Source organism: Labeo rohita, chromosome 14, assembly GCF_022985175.1.
Source record: "Labeo rohita strain BAU-BD-2019 chromosome 14, IGBB_LRoh.1.0, whole genome shotgun sequence".
Classification (NCBI taxonomy): domain Eukaryota; kingdom Metazoa; phylum Chordata; class Actinopteri; order Cypriniformes; family Cyprinidae; genus Labeo; species Labeo rohita.
The window spans coordinates 30693070-30710824 of NC_066882.1; the positions used below are offsets into that span (position 1 = coordinate 30693070).

General features: G+C 34.6%; 1 protein-coding gene across 6 annotated transcripts in view; it reads left to right on the forward strand.

The window, feature by feature from the left end:
• gria3b (glutamate receptor, ionotropic, AMPA 3b) overlaps positions 1-17755 on the forward strand; it is a 138380-nt gene that overhangs the window by 37635 nt on the left and 82990 nt on the right. The window lies entirely within an intron of this gene.

Below are 17755 nucleotides of genomic sequence, written 5' to 3' on the forward strand. Positions count from 1 at the left end.
TTTTTTTTTTTTTTTTGTACATATTGGTGATTTTGTATGAATTTGTGTGAATTGTGCGAAAACATGATTATATTGTAATGTTGTTGTTTTTTTTTTTTGTTTTTTTTAAAGAAGTCTCTTAAGCTCATCAAGGCTGCATTTATTTGATAATAAATTCATCAAAAATATGCAAAATGTTATTACAATGTAAAATAATGGTTTTTATTTTAATATACTTTAAAATATAATTTATTATTGTGATGTAAAGCTGAATTTTCATCAGCTGTCCTTCAGAAATCATTCTAATATGCTGATTTATTATTATGATTATTGGAAACAGTTGTGCTGCCAAATATTTTTTTGGAACTTTTCATTCTTTTTTTCAGGATTCTTTGATGAATAACAAGTTAAAAGTTAAAAAGAACAGCATTTATTCAAAATATAAATATTTTCTAACAATGTAAATGTATGCTATTACTTTTTATTAATTTAACACATCCTTGGTGAATAAAAGTATTTATTTCTTTCAGAAAAAAAAAGAATACAAATTTACTGACCCCAAATTTTTGAACAGTAGTGTATATTGTTAGAAAAGATTTCGATTTTAAATAAATGCTGTTCTTTTTTTACCTTTTATTCATCAAGGAATCCTGAAAAAAAAAGTATCACAGGTTACAAAAAAAAAAAAAAAACTGTTTCCATGACTAATAATAAATCAGTATATTAGAATGATTTCTAAAGGATCATGTGACACTGAAGACTGGAGTAATGCTGCCAAAAAATTCAGCTTTGATCACAGATGTAAATTAGATTTTTAATGTATATTAAAATAGAAGAAAAAAAAAAGAACATTGTTTTACATCGTAATAATATTTCACAATATAATTTTTTTTTTCTGTATTTTTGATCAAATAAACGCAGCCTTGATGAGCATAAGAGACTTCTTTAAAAAACATTGCAAGTCTTACTGATCCCAAACTTTTGAGCAGTAGTGTATATTATATTATTATTATATAAACTCATAAATTTGTAATGGCGGCACACATCGTTTAGTCATGAAAAAGGTCTATATATATATATATATATATTTTATTTTTTTTTTCCTAATGCTCATTGCCTATTACCAACATGACTAGATAACTAACTAACTAAAACTCTGATTAACAAAATTCCTGTTGTGGTGCTGCGTTATGTCTGATTAGGATGTAGTGTTAGAATGTAGAATTATACTGCTATAGTGCATACTAGAATTTTGTTGTCATTGTTGAGGTTTGACAGCATCTGTCACCCATTCACTTTCATTGTATAAAATAAAGCAGTGTGGATATCTTACCAAACATCTCATTTTGTATTGCACTGACGAAAGAAATCCACATGGGTTTAGGACAGCATTAGGGTTGAGTAAATAATGACATCGTTTAAATTTTGTGCTAGTAAATAGACGATATGCGGAGTGGCAGTAAAACAATAGCCTCCTAAAATGTCTTTGTTACCAAATTAAAATTCAGGGCCATAACAGCGCTGATGCCTCATCACCCCCCTCCCCCAAGCGCACCTGTTCTTGGGCCATGGTTTGTGTTTACTAATCATGAAGAGGTCACAATCTCCGTTTGACCCAGAGGACACCTGGCCGATGATTCCGCTCTTCCCACACTTTATAGATGGCACTGCAGTCAACTCCTCTGCAGCAGTCATCTAGTTACAACATCTGTGCTGTCGTTTCGGTGCCGCCACCGCACCGCTGTTCCGCCATTCGCCTTTCTGCACCGTGTCCTATTTAACCATTCATTTACTCGCAAGGAAATCATCAGTTCCCATCGCTCATCTCAGACGGATTGAGCAATTAATTAAACTCAAGTGCTTTCTGTTGAGGAATATCTGCGATGAGTCAAAGCGTCTCATGGCGGCACACAAGCTTGAGGCGGTGACACTGGCATTTCGGGTCCCATTAAAGCCCGCTAGCATCCTGCGGTTGAGTTCACAATGGTTTTTCCCGCAAAATGCATCACTAATTAGATGAGACACAGAGCTAGCTCAGAGAGCTCAATGGGTCTTCTCCCCCCGCCTTCCCATCCCAATGTGTCCTTCATAGCAGCTTCCGCCTGGATTTGTTTCACTGCGATTTAAAGGTCATTTCCTGTAAGTTGCCAAGGAGCTTCTCAGTTCAGAAAAAGACAATACAAAGAGCAGTTTTAGCATATCTCTCAAACTCCAGGACATGTAACCAAGGACATTATGTAAATTGATAGGCATTTTAATCAAATTTCATTAACATAAACAATACGATTTAGGGCTTTCACAATACCAGATTTCCAATACACAATTATAGTCACCAAAAGAATCTGCATTATTGGGATCTCTATAGAAATTCCATCTTTAAGTTGGTTTATTTTGTGTTTTCTCAACCCCCTTGATTTTGACAGGGAGTAAGTGTACTCATATGTACACTTCAGGCAGTGTATGATATATGAGATTTAACTGCATACTTGTTGCTACCTCAAGCTGACTGTTTCTTACACAGTCATAGCTTATTGTAATAATAATTTATCGATTTATGTCATTTTAAATATTGTCTCCAACAGCCCAAGCATACCTATAGGCATATGTTGTATCAACAACTTCATGAGAGGAAAAAAATAAATAAAATAAACAATAAATCAGCTTCATAGCAGATTCAAAGTGATCAAATACTTAGAACGTTTCCATTCAACCGATTGCAAGGATTTCACCATGACTTACATCCAAGTCAATGAGACAGAGGGAAGTTAGAGAAGGAAGTGCACAGAAAAGAAAGTAGAATGCATTGTTTTAGCAAAGCCACTAGAAGGCAAGCCTGCAACCATTAGCCGAAAAAGTATAACGGCTAAAACTAATGCTTCCGGTCTGGCAGTACATGTTTTTTTTTTTTTTTGTTTAATGGATGTCAATGGAGAAGAGACTTCACTATGCTGAATAAACAGCTTTTTAGAGGAAACAGCTTATCATTTAATGATTTGACAGCCTATCTGCTAATCTTCAACATGTTTTACACTAAACAGTACTTTTGGATCAAACTATGTTTAGACTTTAACACAAAAAAACGGATGTTTTATAAGAGAAGTCACTGACTTTTTGCGACAGGATTCAGCCTACGGCATTTCCCATTCATTCCTGTGGTATCCGTAAAAGGCAATTGAGTGTTGCACAATTCTGACTGAAATTCAATGACGTCAAGGCTGTAATGTGATTGGCTATTAAGTGTCACATGATCAAAGTTAGCCGTTACGCTTTCTCCAATAGTAAGTAATACACAGTGTTGGGGAGTAACTAGTTACATGTAATGGAATTACTTAATTTAATTACAAAATAAATGTAATTGTAATTAGTTGCAGTTACTGCAAAAAAAAATGTGTAATTAAATTACAGTTACTTTTGAAAAATGCCAGTGATTACAAAGGGAATACATCTGAATTTTTTCACACACCCACCCCCACTTACAGATTTAATTAACTTCTTTCATAAATTGCATTGACTGCTCTAAAATGAGACACCAATGTTTCAGGAGTTTAGGACACAGAATAGGACACATGTTTATTCGATAACTGTTTTATTTCCTATTTGGGTTTATGCATAAAATGTATTGTTTAAGATTGTTTTTTCCAAGGCATTGTTAGATGCTAGTGTTTTCTGTCATAACCATGCAAACATTTGATTTCAAACCCAGTATCATAGCTATTAAACTATTTCTTGTTATGATGTTATTTATGTTATGGTTTTGTTATGACATATAGCGCAAGTGTGTTCACGGTGACCCGAGTTCGATTCCCGTCTCGAGGTCCTTTGCCGATCCCGCTCCCCTCTCTCCTCCCAGCTCTTTCCTGTCATTTCTCTACTGTCCTATCACAAAAAAAGGCATAAAAAGCCCCCCCAAAAAAAAAAAAAAAAAAAAAAAAAAGGTCTGAATTTGTGGTGGCTGTGCTTTAAATTAAATGATTACACAGCTCAGACTCATTCGGGGCAGCTTAAGTCAGTGCTATATGCTTGATAATTTTTCTTGGTGGAAGCTTTGCGTTTGGTTAGTTAATAAAATATTAAAGCTTAATTCAATATTATGTGGACAATTTCTTAATTCTGTCATCCTGGTATCGTGGACTTGCTCTATTGTTTTATACAATTTTTTTTTTTTTTTTTTTTACACTATAATGGATTATAAGATAACTAACAAACTAGTACTACTACTTAATTATTTATGTGGTGAAATGTTGTGTAAGAAAACTGGTATGACTGCACTGTATCCCTAAAATGTCTAGGTTGAACTTGCTGTTTGCTAGCAACTGATTTCTTCATGGAAGCTTTGCGTTGAAATATTTCAGCTCAGATCAGATTCGTGTCTAATAATTTTGACACAAAACATCTAAATAATTTATCAAGCAGCTGTGTAATAAGTGAGATAATGTACATTCAGCCAGTTGTTATCGCAAAATAAAAATGTATATTATCCCTTACTTATTATAATCTTAATTCAGGTAATAAAGGAATTTTGAAAGTCTGACAGTAATCGGTGTTGAGTACTGTAAGGTTAACTCTGCCTGGTTTAAATGTTTCAAAATCATTATTTAGAAAAGTTTAGAAAAGTAATCAAAAAGTAATTAAAAGTAATAAGATACATTACTTTAATAAAGTAATTGAAAAGTTACACTACTTATTACATTTTAAATCAAGTAACTTGTAATCTGTAACCTATTACATTTCCAAAGTAACCTTCCCAACAATGGTAATACAGACCCTCTCCCTATAGTAAGAAAATCTCTGGTTTTAGTGCATAGAAGTTGAGAGAGAGAGTTTGTAGCCATAACTCTACAGAAGTGCACAAAAATAATTACTGTTACCGCACTTCCTGCAGAACGGAGTATCTGACACCCTGTCTTTTTACGAAATCCCAAAAACTCCCAGGGAGCCGCGATAGAAGCTACACAGTGTGTCTTCTTTTATGTGATTTCAGATGGGTGGCAACCAGCATTGAGATGTGATATCGCCTCCTACTATTTTGGATTGTCAACCAAATACTACACTGCAACATTAATGACACTCTTAATATGATGTTTTGTTTATAATAGTAATTACAATTAATCACATATCAATATTTGCTTAAGAAAGACCTTAAGATTTTGCAATATATTGTGATACCCCTAAAATGAAGTATAATTTATAATAGTCATTGCAATTAATCACATAACAATATTTGCTGGAAAGAAAAAGAGCCAAAATGAAGATTACAAGACCTTATGTTATTATGAGAAACTAGTACACTTTTGAATTGATAGACAGGCGTTTGCCAAGTTTAGGCGGTACTTCAGGGTTGGATTTATCCAATGGTTTGGAATTTATGAAGGAATTTATGTGTGGGTTAAGGGCCTTGATTTAAAGCATTTATGTTTTTAATAATGAACTTAATCATGAAAACTAAATGAATGTGTCATAATGACAGCGTAAATCATACTAATTGCAGGACAAATGCAAGACAGCCAAACTCAATAACATAGCAATTACGTTGCATTAAAACACTATAGCTTCTCGCTCAGATTATTGGCTTAGATTTAAGCTAAGCCTCATGCCCAGCCAGCTTCCCTCCCTTAAAGGCAGCAGTGAAATGTAATCCTTATTACTGGAACCCCAGGAGAGGATTAACAGAGTTTATTAAAGCACTTCATCAGGAACCTTGAGTCAAGTTGACACTTGGCACGTCACATGGACACGTACATCAAATGACACGACCCTGACGCGACATGGACGGGTACGCCACTGAGATGCTGGCCAAAGATGTTTATTCGTTTTTGGCATGGGTCACTATCTAATTCCATCTAAAGGATTATTTTTTCATTAGCTGCTTTAAGTACAGTTTTTCTTTTTAGTTCCAAGATCAACTAAGAGCCAAGTGAGAAATGTTTCTTGATCAATAGGGTGAGGTTAGGACTGGGGCATCATATTTCTTTGACTGTTGGAGCTAGTTTAGGATTAGGACAGAATGTGGGAGAGACATACTATGATGTTTGTTTGACAGGAATATAACAAACAATGTTGATCCAGGAACACATCCAGGATGTCTTCTTTGAAGAGGCAAGGAAGACAGTGCCTGCTGTAAAATGACGAATCAGCTGTACAAAATAAAATTTATATTGCAAAATATAAGATTAGATCAGCACAGGCTTATTGGAAATATGTGCTTTTGGCCATGTGTTGATGCAACTTCTGTCAGCCTTTGTCGAGCCATAGTTTCACGGGATTTGGACACTTCGCCTGTGTCCACTGAGCAAGCCTACTGCGTCAGAAAACCCATACATATGAAGCTGTACAGTATATGTGACACTAACATTCGAAAGTATCAGTTCTCAAATCTTGCAGTATGTTAAACTTGTTTTGAGGTCATTACACAGTACAATGTGAAAATGAAGCCTTCTCAATTTAAACTTTGGCCCTGTACATCAAAATTTGTGTGAAAAGTTTTATGCCGCTAGTGTTCTTTTCAACCTGTGATTTGTACATGAGTTTTGTGGGAATGTAGATAGAGGCACGTACTGTATTTACAATGAGCCTGTGCAGGATTAGATCGTATGTCTCATTACCTCCATTAAACTTCTGTTCTCACTGAGCACTTGTAGTGAATGTGAGGGAGGAACAACCTGATGCAGGTGATGCTTATGTGACAAGAGGCATTGCTTCCATCACGCATCATGTTTTGCTCATTAGGCACTGGAATACTGGTTCGTTGACCCTGTCAGTGTGATAATGTTCACACTTAGTCTGCAAATCACTCTGAATGGGTCAAACTGGTGGAAATGGAAAGACTAATTACAAAGTAAACAACTCACCCACTCAGATATCACCACTTTCGCTCGAACAGAACTTAAAATGACTTGAAATTATGATCTGTAAGTGAGCTGTTTTTAGCTAATCATTAGCCAGGTCAAATTAAAGCTGCACCTTTGTGCCTGTGATCATCATAACACCCGTGGTATTTACAGAAGAGTCAATTTAAAGATGGCGACTATTGATATTCAAACAATAGAAGAATACTTTTTATTGTATAAATTAGTATATTTATTTTTGCATTGAAAAGAAAAAAAAAAGTTTTTCTATGACTTTGTTTTAATAGTATGTTTAATAGTATACACGTTGGATAATTAATACGTTAATATAAATAAGAATATTAAGATTATTAACATGAAACATGAAACCAATATTTGAGTGCCTTTTTCAGTGCATTTGGTTTCACACACACACACACACACAAAAGTGTGCAGTATATTTACTGTAAAAAATAAAATTCTGTAAACCCAGTTAGTCTCACTTATCAATTTACTAAGAATAAATCTGTGTTACTGCGACAGGACCATTTCTAGGATAATAGCAAACCCCTGTCTGCCTGCCGGCACCCATCAACTCAATAAAAGCAATTATTTGTCCCATGCAAAGGACAGGAGAAGATAACGTGAGAAATGAAACAAATTGCATCTAGCAAAGCAAGCTTGATTGTACAGTTCTTGGTTCTACAGTTTTCTTTTTCAAGTCGATTATACTGTTACGCCTGGTCAACAATTCAAAGTCATGTTAGTGCAACTAATTACTGTTTGCCAAGTTAGAAAGTGTTTTTTGCAAAAAAGAAATTAATTTGTTTGTTGGTTCATTCGTTCAGTTTCAGGTCTATGTTTTTCTTAAAACCTCACCTCTAAAAAGCTCATAAAACCAAACCACACTGGCAGGTTGCTTTGCGTGTCATTCAGCCACTCTCTTCCTGTCTAAGTTACCAGCTTTTGGATGATATATAATAAGACTTTATGGCAAGAGTGTGTTGCAGTGCATTGGGTAAACATTCACACCTGCATCTGCATACTTGTGCAGACTATGTTTTGGCCTTCAGATGAAACAAATCAAAAGACAGTAGAAGTCTTTTTTATACCTGCAGACTTTAAGTTTCTCCTTGACATAAGTTGAAGTATGAATATATTTATCCGCTGTATGCATGCAAGTAAAAGAGAAGAAGCTGTGTGTGTGGGAGCAGTGGGGAAGAAGTGAGATGGATTTTGCCCTTTCTGAAGTGGCGGTCAGGTATGGGCAGATAATTGCCGGGCTTGTGCAGCAGAGACGGATGATTACAGGGTTTATTGTCTCTCGCAGGCACAATCAACCTTACCTCATGTCCCTGATTCAGCACACTCACTGCCACTTGATTTATGGGGTTCGGTGGCTCTCTCTCCCTCGCTCAGGCTTCATCATGGCCACTATATTGCTTGAATTCTCTCTCTTATATGCTTTCTTCCTTCTTTCCATCTTATGTGTGTACTGTATTTCTTTTCTTTTGCCACCTACACGTTTCTTTATATCACTGTGGTGCATATGTACATACAGTACATCTCTGCTGGACACAGGGTCGTGTACATCATTATAATTATTTTATTCCAACTGAAGTCCTGATTTGAAATTAATATACATTTCGGGTAGCAAATTTTGGACATTCATGGTGATGTTTGCATACAAATCACACAAATTAATATGAAATTGCCAATTTGTGCAATACTTTTTTTGCAATACTAATTGGGTTCCATGACTCCACTTCCAAAATATGTTGAATTTCTTTACTTTTAATTCTATAAATCCCACTTCCTGCCATTCTATCCTGTGGGGCGTGACCAATTCAAATTCTATTCCATCCTATGAGCTGTGAATCCCATGAAAAGACTGTCTTCTGGAAAGAGAAGAGTAGAAGAGCATCCCAGCAGGCCACTTTGACAGTATGAAAGCACTTTTTCTTTCATTTGACATTTGTGACTGGCAATTTTGGAAAAGAAAGACAAGTGACATTCTGTTAAAAAACCCACCAGCATGTATTTAGGTACAGAGTAGCATTTACATCAACAGGATCTTGGCTATCTTGACCTCATCAACTGTATGAGTAGTGTCTGTAGAGTGAGAGAGAATACTGCGGTCCACCTTCATCAGCCTCTGCACTCTGATCAATGCCTGCATATCATACAGTCCAGTCAATGATATGCAGGCTAATCAGGGCATGACTACAAGTTCAGTCCTGAAACACTAAATCAATAATTTCAGCCAACAACATTTCATGGACACACAAAATGGTGTATGCAACATATGCAATTCCACATTAATTCGTTTTTGGGCTGCGAGTCTTGTTGGAATTTCTTACAGGGTCTATATATATATATATATATATATACATACATACATATATATATATATATATATATATATATATATATATATATATATATATATATATATATATATATATATATATATACATACATACATACATATGTATGGAACAACTAATATATATATTATATATATATATATATGGATAAATAAATTGCAGGTGTAATAATAAAATACAACTAACCATATAATCATGCACAATAGGATAACAAAATAAATTAATATTCATAAAAATAAAATAAATTATATTCATTGATTTTCTTTCTTTTTCTTTCTTTCTTTCTTTCTTTCTTTCTTTCTTTCTTTCAGTACTGCAACTAACTTAAATCTGCAACTCACAGGGTCTCATAATATAGTATAATATAATATAATATAATAATCAAAAGTGAAAGTAAAGACAAGATTTCTATTCTTTTAAACTGAAGAATTATGGGGAAAATGCGCAGAAGTGTGTATATTAAAGCAGCACAACTGTTTTAATCATTTATAAGAATCAGAAATGTTTCTTGCAAATCAGCATTTTAGAATGATTGTGACTCTAAAGACTGGAGTAATGATGCTGAAAAAATTCTGACATCACAATATTACTTTACATTTAAAAACAGGTTCAAAAAGAAAACAGTTATTTTGAGTTAGTAATAATATTTCACAATTTTATTGTTTTTACTGTTCACTCTTTAAAATTAAGTTTTTTAAAAAGGCAAACCATTCTGGATTACCTGAAGAACCTCTTAGTGAATTGTACTTAAAATAACCTCCTTTTTTTTTCGTACTCTGAAGAATATTAAACTGAAGAACCCTTTTCTAAAACTACAAAGAACTTTTGTGCACCCTAATGAAAAATAATTCTATTTATTTCATGCTAAGTATATTACAAATACATTTATATATGTACTTAATAAAAAATACCCTGCAATTGTACTTTTAGTATACTAAACTGGTATATTTAAAGTCTGCTAAATTGGAACAACTAATCTTGTACTTAAGCACTTGAATTGTGCGGAAGTAGTGCTGAAGTCCAACTAAACATATACTTAAGTATATTTGATTGTGCTTAAGTGGAACTATAGCAAGTATACTCTAAGTACACTTTAATAGGTCTTTAAATACAAAATATTTAAAGATCATACAGTCCTCATCAACAGTGACATTTAATTACAGTGAAGTTTAATTACAATTTTTATATCTGTAAGTCTCGAGCGATATGTCAGTAAATATATTATTTGACTTGAACTATACTTAGTATAAAATAAATGCATTTTAAATCTATTACTTTGTTACTAGTGCAATGGAAAGATTCCATGAACTCCATGGTTACTCATTGAACCACAGACACCAATAAAGAATGCAGCCTTTGTGAGCAAGTAGTGTAATATTTTGATTGTGTTTGATGCATCTTTTGCATTGGGGGCCTGTGGTGCCATTGCACACCCCTCAATAAATGGGTAGCTGCGCCCCTGGTTATAGTAAATGTGAAAGATATGCATACATTTAAAATCTAGATTTGGGTTATACATAGCATCCGTCATGATTTCATGTGATTGTTTTCTCACTTGTAATGAATTTACACTACCCCTCGCATAAACAACTCCCGTAATGTCTGTGTTATGAGGCTGTGTGGTGTTTGCGAGCGATACAGCTGGCATGAGAACATCTTCAGTGTAATGACTGCAATCCATTACTAAATGTGTGTGTGTGCTGGGGCTAGGGCTGGGGCTGGGGGTGGGGGGTGATGTGCAATAGAAAACACTAATCTGCATAATGCACACATACACAACTACTGAGCACTGCCTCAACTGTCAATACAAGGCTTGTTCAATGAAAAAACAAATTTATCATTTTTCATTTGCAGCAGCTATGGAGAAATAATATTTCAGTGGTCCATGCTAAAGCGTGCCCACACCGATTAACTGGTTAACAAATGACTGATACAGCCAGAACCAAATGTGAAATGTCCTGATAAACAGATCATTCACTGAGCTGGGATCAGGATCTTTGTTTGCTTGGAAGGGAATAAATTAAGGTTTACATACATAATATTCTAGAACACATATGTGTGCAGAAATGAATGGATGTAGCACATAGTGTCTGTTTTAAAAGAGCAGTTCAACCATAAATGTAAACCTGTCATCATTTGTTCATCCTAATGTCATTTCAAACCTGGATGACTCTAATTCTTTCCATTCTACAGAACATAAAATAAGAAGTTTTTTTTATAACATTTTTCTTTCACATGCAGTTTCAATGAATGGAGATCGGAGATTTCAAGCTTAAAAAAATGCAAATCCAAAATGAAAAATATTTTATTTTGTTTTATTTTATTTATTTATTTTTTTATTTTTTTTTTGTTTGCTTGCAACTATCCTTTTAACACTACGCATTAAATGCAAATTCTGGTCAGGCAGAAATGGCCAGCATTTTTCTCAGAAGCTTTGTGCGATGAACCATTACCAAGCCCAAAACAACAGCACTTAATATTGCATGGCAGGACTTGTAAGTGAAGATGGTTTGTGATGTGTGTCAGGCTAAATCCAGCAATATCCTTCCTTTATTGACTAAAAGCTTTTCATTAGGGTAAATAAAACAGAGAAGCCAAGTCCTCCCACCGTGAGAGCTTTTTCCTCCCACTGCAGCACAATTAAAATCCATATTTCATAGTTGGTGAAGAAAAACATCACAAATGTTCAACAACAAATCATTATTTTGAATAAAAAACATTTAGGATGCACAGAGGAGAAATACATCAAGCAGACTTTTCTTTGGTTTAGTCCCTCTGGCAGGATGAATTCATTTTTGTTATTACCAGGGGTATGACGACACTCTCATACTCTCATGGCACGAGCCGTATAACAGCATATGATGCATTTTATATGTGCATAGTAATTAAAGCCCAATTGTCCCCAAATTGGCGAGTGTCCTTCAAATGACCCAACCACCCGCGAACATTTCAACATGCCACAAATCAATACGTGTGCAATGCCTGAGTCTGTGTAATCAATGACCTGACAATAGCAGAGCTTTATTCATTCACATGAGAAACAACAGCAGTGTCAGAGCTGACCTGCAGTGGGTATTTTTAAGATATTTTGGGGAATGGGTTTGCATCCTGGTTCTTAAGGGACTCAATTCTTTACATATTTTTAAAATGTAAAGTTGTGTCTGGTAAATGTCTGCACTATGTCCCCTTCCCCAAAATTATGTTTTTTAGAGACGGGAGGCCTCATTTATAAAACACGTCTATGCACGGATTTGATCTAGTGTGCTGTGTTAAAATCCATGCCAGCATTTATATTTACAAAAACGGCCTTTGATGTTGAAAAGTGCTTAGTGCCATGTCAGAGTCTAGGCAGACATGTGCACTTTTCCTTGTGGCAGAGAATCACAGTACTGCAGGTATTTGGAAATTTAAACAATTCTTGCTGCTCGCAGTTCTCAAGTAAAGGATTTGGACGTTGACCAGTGTTCTGTTATATGCTTATAACATTAATTATGCAGCGTTTACCTGGCTGAAATCTGAAACAGTTCAGCAGCTTCAAGATCATTTGCGATTTATAAATTTCACATCTGAAAAAGAGGCGTACACGTTTTTTGTGCGTATGTTTGTTTTCTGAATCACACGTGCACACATTTGAGAAAAAAGTCTAAGATCAAATGTGATGCGATCTGGGAAAACCCGTTGGATGTTGTGCTGGGACGCTTTCAGGAATTTTTTTGTCAAAATTAGGTTTTCATTAAATTATTATTCTATAACATCTTGTCTATCATCTCTGAAAATATTCACTTGTTTAGTGCAGAAAATTTGCGATTTATTGCAGCAAGCAGAAATGACTGGGTCTTTCTCTTATGTTAAGAACACGCTGCTGAGGTGCTTTTCCTTAACACCACAAAAACAGTTAACCTGTCAAAATAACCACGTAACGTATTTTAAAAAAGTGAATCAATGCACATTCCCCACCAGTCCTGTGTAAACTACGGCATGCAATTTTATTTATTTATTTATTTAATTAATTAATTATTTTTTATATCATGAGATGGCGGAGCAGCTGCTCACTTACTCGTTTCTTACTCGTCTCAATCTGCTCAATCTTGGTGATGTCAGTGCCCTAAACATTGTTATAGTGGACTATTTCACATCCAGAGATGAAGGATCGGATGATGAAGTTACTAAAGAGGAGGAGTTTGATGACAGTCTGTTTTATGCACAGTGCACGAACAGTTGCGCTGCACACGCTTTTCTAAATGTAAACTACAAGGTACACTATTCATTCTGTCTAAACATACAAGGCGTGATCAAAAGGTTAGAGACTATGCCCATGATGAACAATGGAAAACTGTCCTCTTCAGGGTAATGTTAGTCTGTTTATGTAATGATGCAGTGTAGCGCTCCTGACAGACAGCTCTCGTTAAACCCATGAATTGAAGGTGAAAGCCATCTCAATTTAAACTCATCTTCTTCCCATTCCTGAAAATCATCGCTATCAGCCAATTTAAGATAGCCATAACTTTTGTTACGTTCCAGCTATGGACAAAATAGTTTTGGAAAAGGTTTGAACCCAGCTTTCATATGGAATCAAAACCTAAAAAAGGTCAACTAAATAAAGGTCAACTAAAATAAGTTTAGTCAACTTGAAATATTAAGTTGTACTAAGTAACAACTTAGATATTTGTGTTTGCTAAACTTAACAGATGGGTAAGTAACCCAGCTGCCTTAAAATTTGAAGTTGATTCAACTCAAATATCTAAGTTGTCACTTAGTATAATTTAACATTTCAAGTTGAATAAACTTTTTTTGAGTTGACTGAACTTAAAATTTTAAGGCAGCCAGGTTACAAATTATTTTAAGTTGACTCAACAAATTGTTTTTTACAGTGTATATAGAACAATATCATATGGATACTTGTGAAATATAGCATAAATGAAAAGTCCTTTTGTAAAAGTCCTTTTGCAAACATCATAATAGTACGCAACAGTACGCAAGCCTAGCATGTTTCCTGCCTTTCATCCTCCAGCCAAAACCTGGAGCATGAAACAAAATCTAATCCAACTCTGTATATATAGTGTGTTTTTGTTTTGTTTTTTTAATGTATTTTTGTAGTAGTATTTACAATTGTATTCAGTATTTAAAAAAATAGTCCTATTTAGGTTTAACTTATTTCACTACGTTTTTCATCCAATTTTTATGTTTTAGGTTCATCCAAATTAACAAAACTGTTTTTGTTATAGTTTGAGTTAATATAGTTTGTATAGTATAGTTTGATAATAACATCCCTGGCGAGCCAATGTTTATGGATTGCAATTCCCCATTCTCCATTTTTTTTTTTTTTTTGCTCACTTCCTGATTAGTGATTCACACACCTCTGATGTAGCACACACTCCCATGACCTCTATTTAACACTAGATGCCTTTGTAGTAAATGATTGTCAGCTGTTGTAACAGTAACATTGTTCATTTGCATCCGTACTGACAGTTTCTGATGCTTCTGAATGAATTATTCCTGAGGTGTGCTAAGTTTAGCGACCTGCCATAGAGATAGGTCAGACATCCCCCACATGAACCACATATAAAAATACATATTTTATGGCCTCCATTAATGTAAGTTATGCTGCCGCGGTACCCTTAAGTCACTTCGTGCACTTCATAGTGTGGCTAGTGTCGGGCAAAATCAATGGAAAGGCACAATGCGGAGTGATGAACGTGCTTGTGAATGCTGTGAATGGAAGGAAGCCCTTGAATGGGCTTAATGCTGAGACACAGAGACCTTCCCTGCAGCTCATTGAAGAATCTCAAAAGGATGCTCTAAATGAAAGGCCATTGGCTCTGCATTAAACTCCCATAATTCACAATAATGAGCCTGTTTAGCGGCTTTCAGTTTAACGTAGGGGATGAATGCCGCCTGGCACAGTTGGCAGAGATGGGCGGCACAGGGGCCAAGGCGCCTGTGAATGGGATGATTAGATGACCACACTTAGTTAGATCATCGCTCTATTTCATTAGTCAACCTCGGGAAGAGGAAATGGCCGTATCATGTTCATACCCGTCCATGAACAGCTTTGAACAGGACGGCCCTTTTAACCCTTGCCCTACCATCTATTTATAACATCCCTGTTCATATGTTTTTCTCTGGAGTGCTCTGGTACTTGCCTGAATAAATTGATAAATTTCTTTCTGATCCCATTGCTCTTGTAAATAAAGGTTAAAACTTGTATATGTTTCTTCTTCTTCTTCTTCTTCTATATTTGAATTAATATAATTAAATGGTTAACAGGGTTGGAATTTGTATTAAAAAGTTTTAGTTTGTATTAGCCTTACTAGTTTGGTGCCAAATAATGCCTTGTAGTTGTTGATATTCTTGTTATGAGTTTAGGGAAAATAGTAACAGAGTTGAACAGTGAATCAGATTTAAAAAAAAATAATAATAATAAAAAAATAAATAAAATAAAATAAAATAAAATAAAATAAAATAAAATAAAATAATAATGGACAGTTTTGAGTTAGACAATAATTTATGCTGGATTCTTGCTAATATATATTATTTGTGCCCTGTTACTGTCATGTGTGAATATAGTTTAAAACACTTTTGTTTCTGAATCTGACACACTCAGTTCAGTTCATGGATCTTTCCCTTAATGAGCTGATAAGCTGAATCATGTGCGTTAAATGGGGGAGACATACAAAATATGCAGAGCAGTAGGCCTCGAGGAGTTTAAAACACTAATTTGTGTGATTATGTTATTTTCTAATACAAAACATGGAACAAACATAAAATGTCAGTAGCTATAAATAAATACATACATACTGAAATGGATAACAGAGTTGCAAATTTAGTTTGTATAAAGCTGTCACTTAGTGATTTAATTGTGTGGGGCCAAATAATGTAGTTATTGATCATTTTATCATAAAGTTATGGAAAGTGGTGACAGTGTTGCACAGTGAATCACAGATTTACACAAATAAAATAATAGATAGCTTTGATTTAGACAAATAATATATGTTGGATTCTGTCCAAATAAAACGATGCAAAATAGGACTTGAAACATTATTTAAAAAGAAATGGTTATTTTCAACCCTGTTACTGACATGTCTGAATACAGTTTAAACCACTGATTTGTGTAGTTGTTAATTTGTAATAAGAAACATGGAATAAATATAATATTTAAATTTAATGCAATTAAATAAATACATACATTTATAAATAATGGAACAGGCAACATGGTTGCAGATTTAGTTTGTATAAAGCTGTCACTTAGGGGCATACTGGTTTGAGGACAAATGACTGTCTATAGTTTTTAACATAATAACAGGGTTGAACAGTGAATACCAGATTTAAAAATAATAAAAAAAAATGTTGTTTAGATGTAGATAGTAAGTTATCTTATGTAGACCTTATTTAGAAAAAATAAATACATATTATTTGCAACCCTGTTACTTTCATGTCTAAATACAGTTTACATATAACATTTAAAAACTACAAATAAACAAACAAAAAATAAATAAATAAATAAATAAATAAAAGTGTACAAGAGTTGCAGATTTAGTTATATATATTTAGTATATTTGCTAGTTTTGGGCCAAATTGTGTTTCTTAGTTAATGTATAATTTTATCATAAAGTTAAAAAATGGTAACAGGGTTGAACAGCGCCCGGTATAGCAATGAGTGTTCTTTGTATCACCAAATGGATGTGTTTAAAGACCAAGTCCATTATTGATTGTTAAGTCCACTGATATGACAGTCCAAAAATGATCAGCTGTACAGTAGATATTTCACACAAGCATCTCCTGTGCTTCTGCATCAGAGGCTAAATTATGCACGAGGTGGAATTAATCAGCTGTGACACAATGACAGCTCAGGACACTTGAGACAAGACCTAAGGACATAGAGAAGCTTATTTTTAAAAAGGACTGTACAAAAACAGGCCCTTTATTTTGCTCTGCGGCACCACAGTGGTCCCGATAAACTCAATGCAGTGATGTGTTATATCGCCTCAGAGGACAAATAGCTAATTTTCTACTTTCCAGGTGGAAAAGCAGCTCAGAGCTATTCCAAGGTGAGCGCATGTGTCTTTTGTCAGAAGCATGTTTAGAGACATATAGTGGTAACTATACAAAAAGAGGCAGATTGCTTTGTAATGTCCACTGCTAACTGAACCTGGAATAAGGCCATTCACTCACCTACCCACCAACAGCTTCGGCAACCATGAAATTACTGCTGGGAGCACTTCTTTTTTCTTTTTTTTTTTTCATTAGAAATGTTATACAAGACAAAATGACCTGCTCTTTGCTTTAAACAGCCAGCTAGCACAGCTGATTACTGTGATGTTGCTGTATGTATCAAGCATATGTGAACATGTGGAAGCAAACATGCAGAGAACATTCTAAAGAAATGGCTGAAATTAAGAGGAGCAACTGCTTAATATGACATCAGTATGACGAGACATGCATCAATCTGGCATAATGAACATGGAAATAGCAGATTAATGAGACTGAACAAACACATGGGGTGAATTAGTGTTGACATTTGCTCACAACACACACTGGGCAAACAATATTATATTTGATTTTATT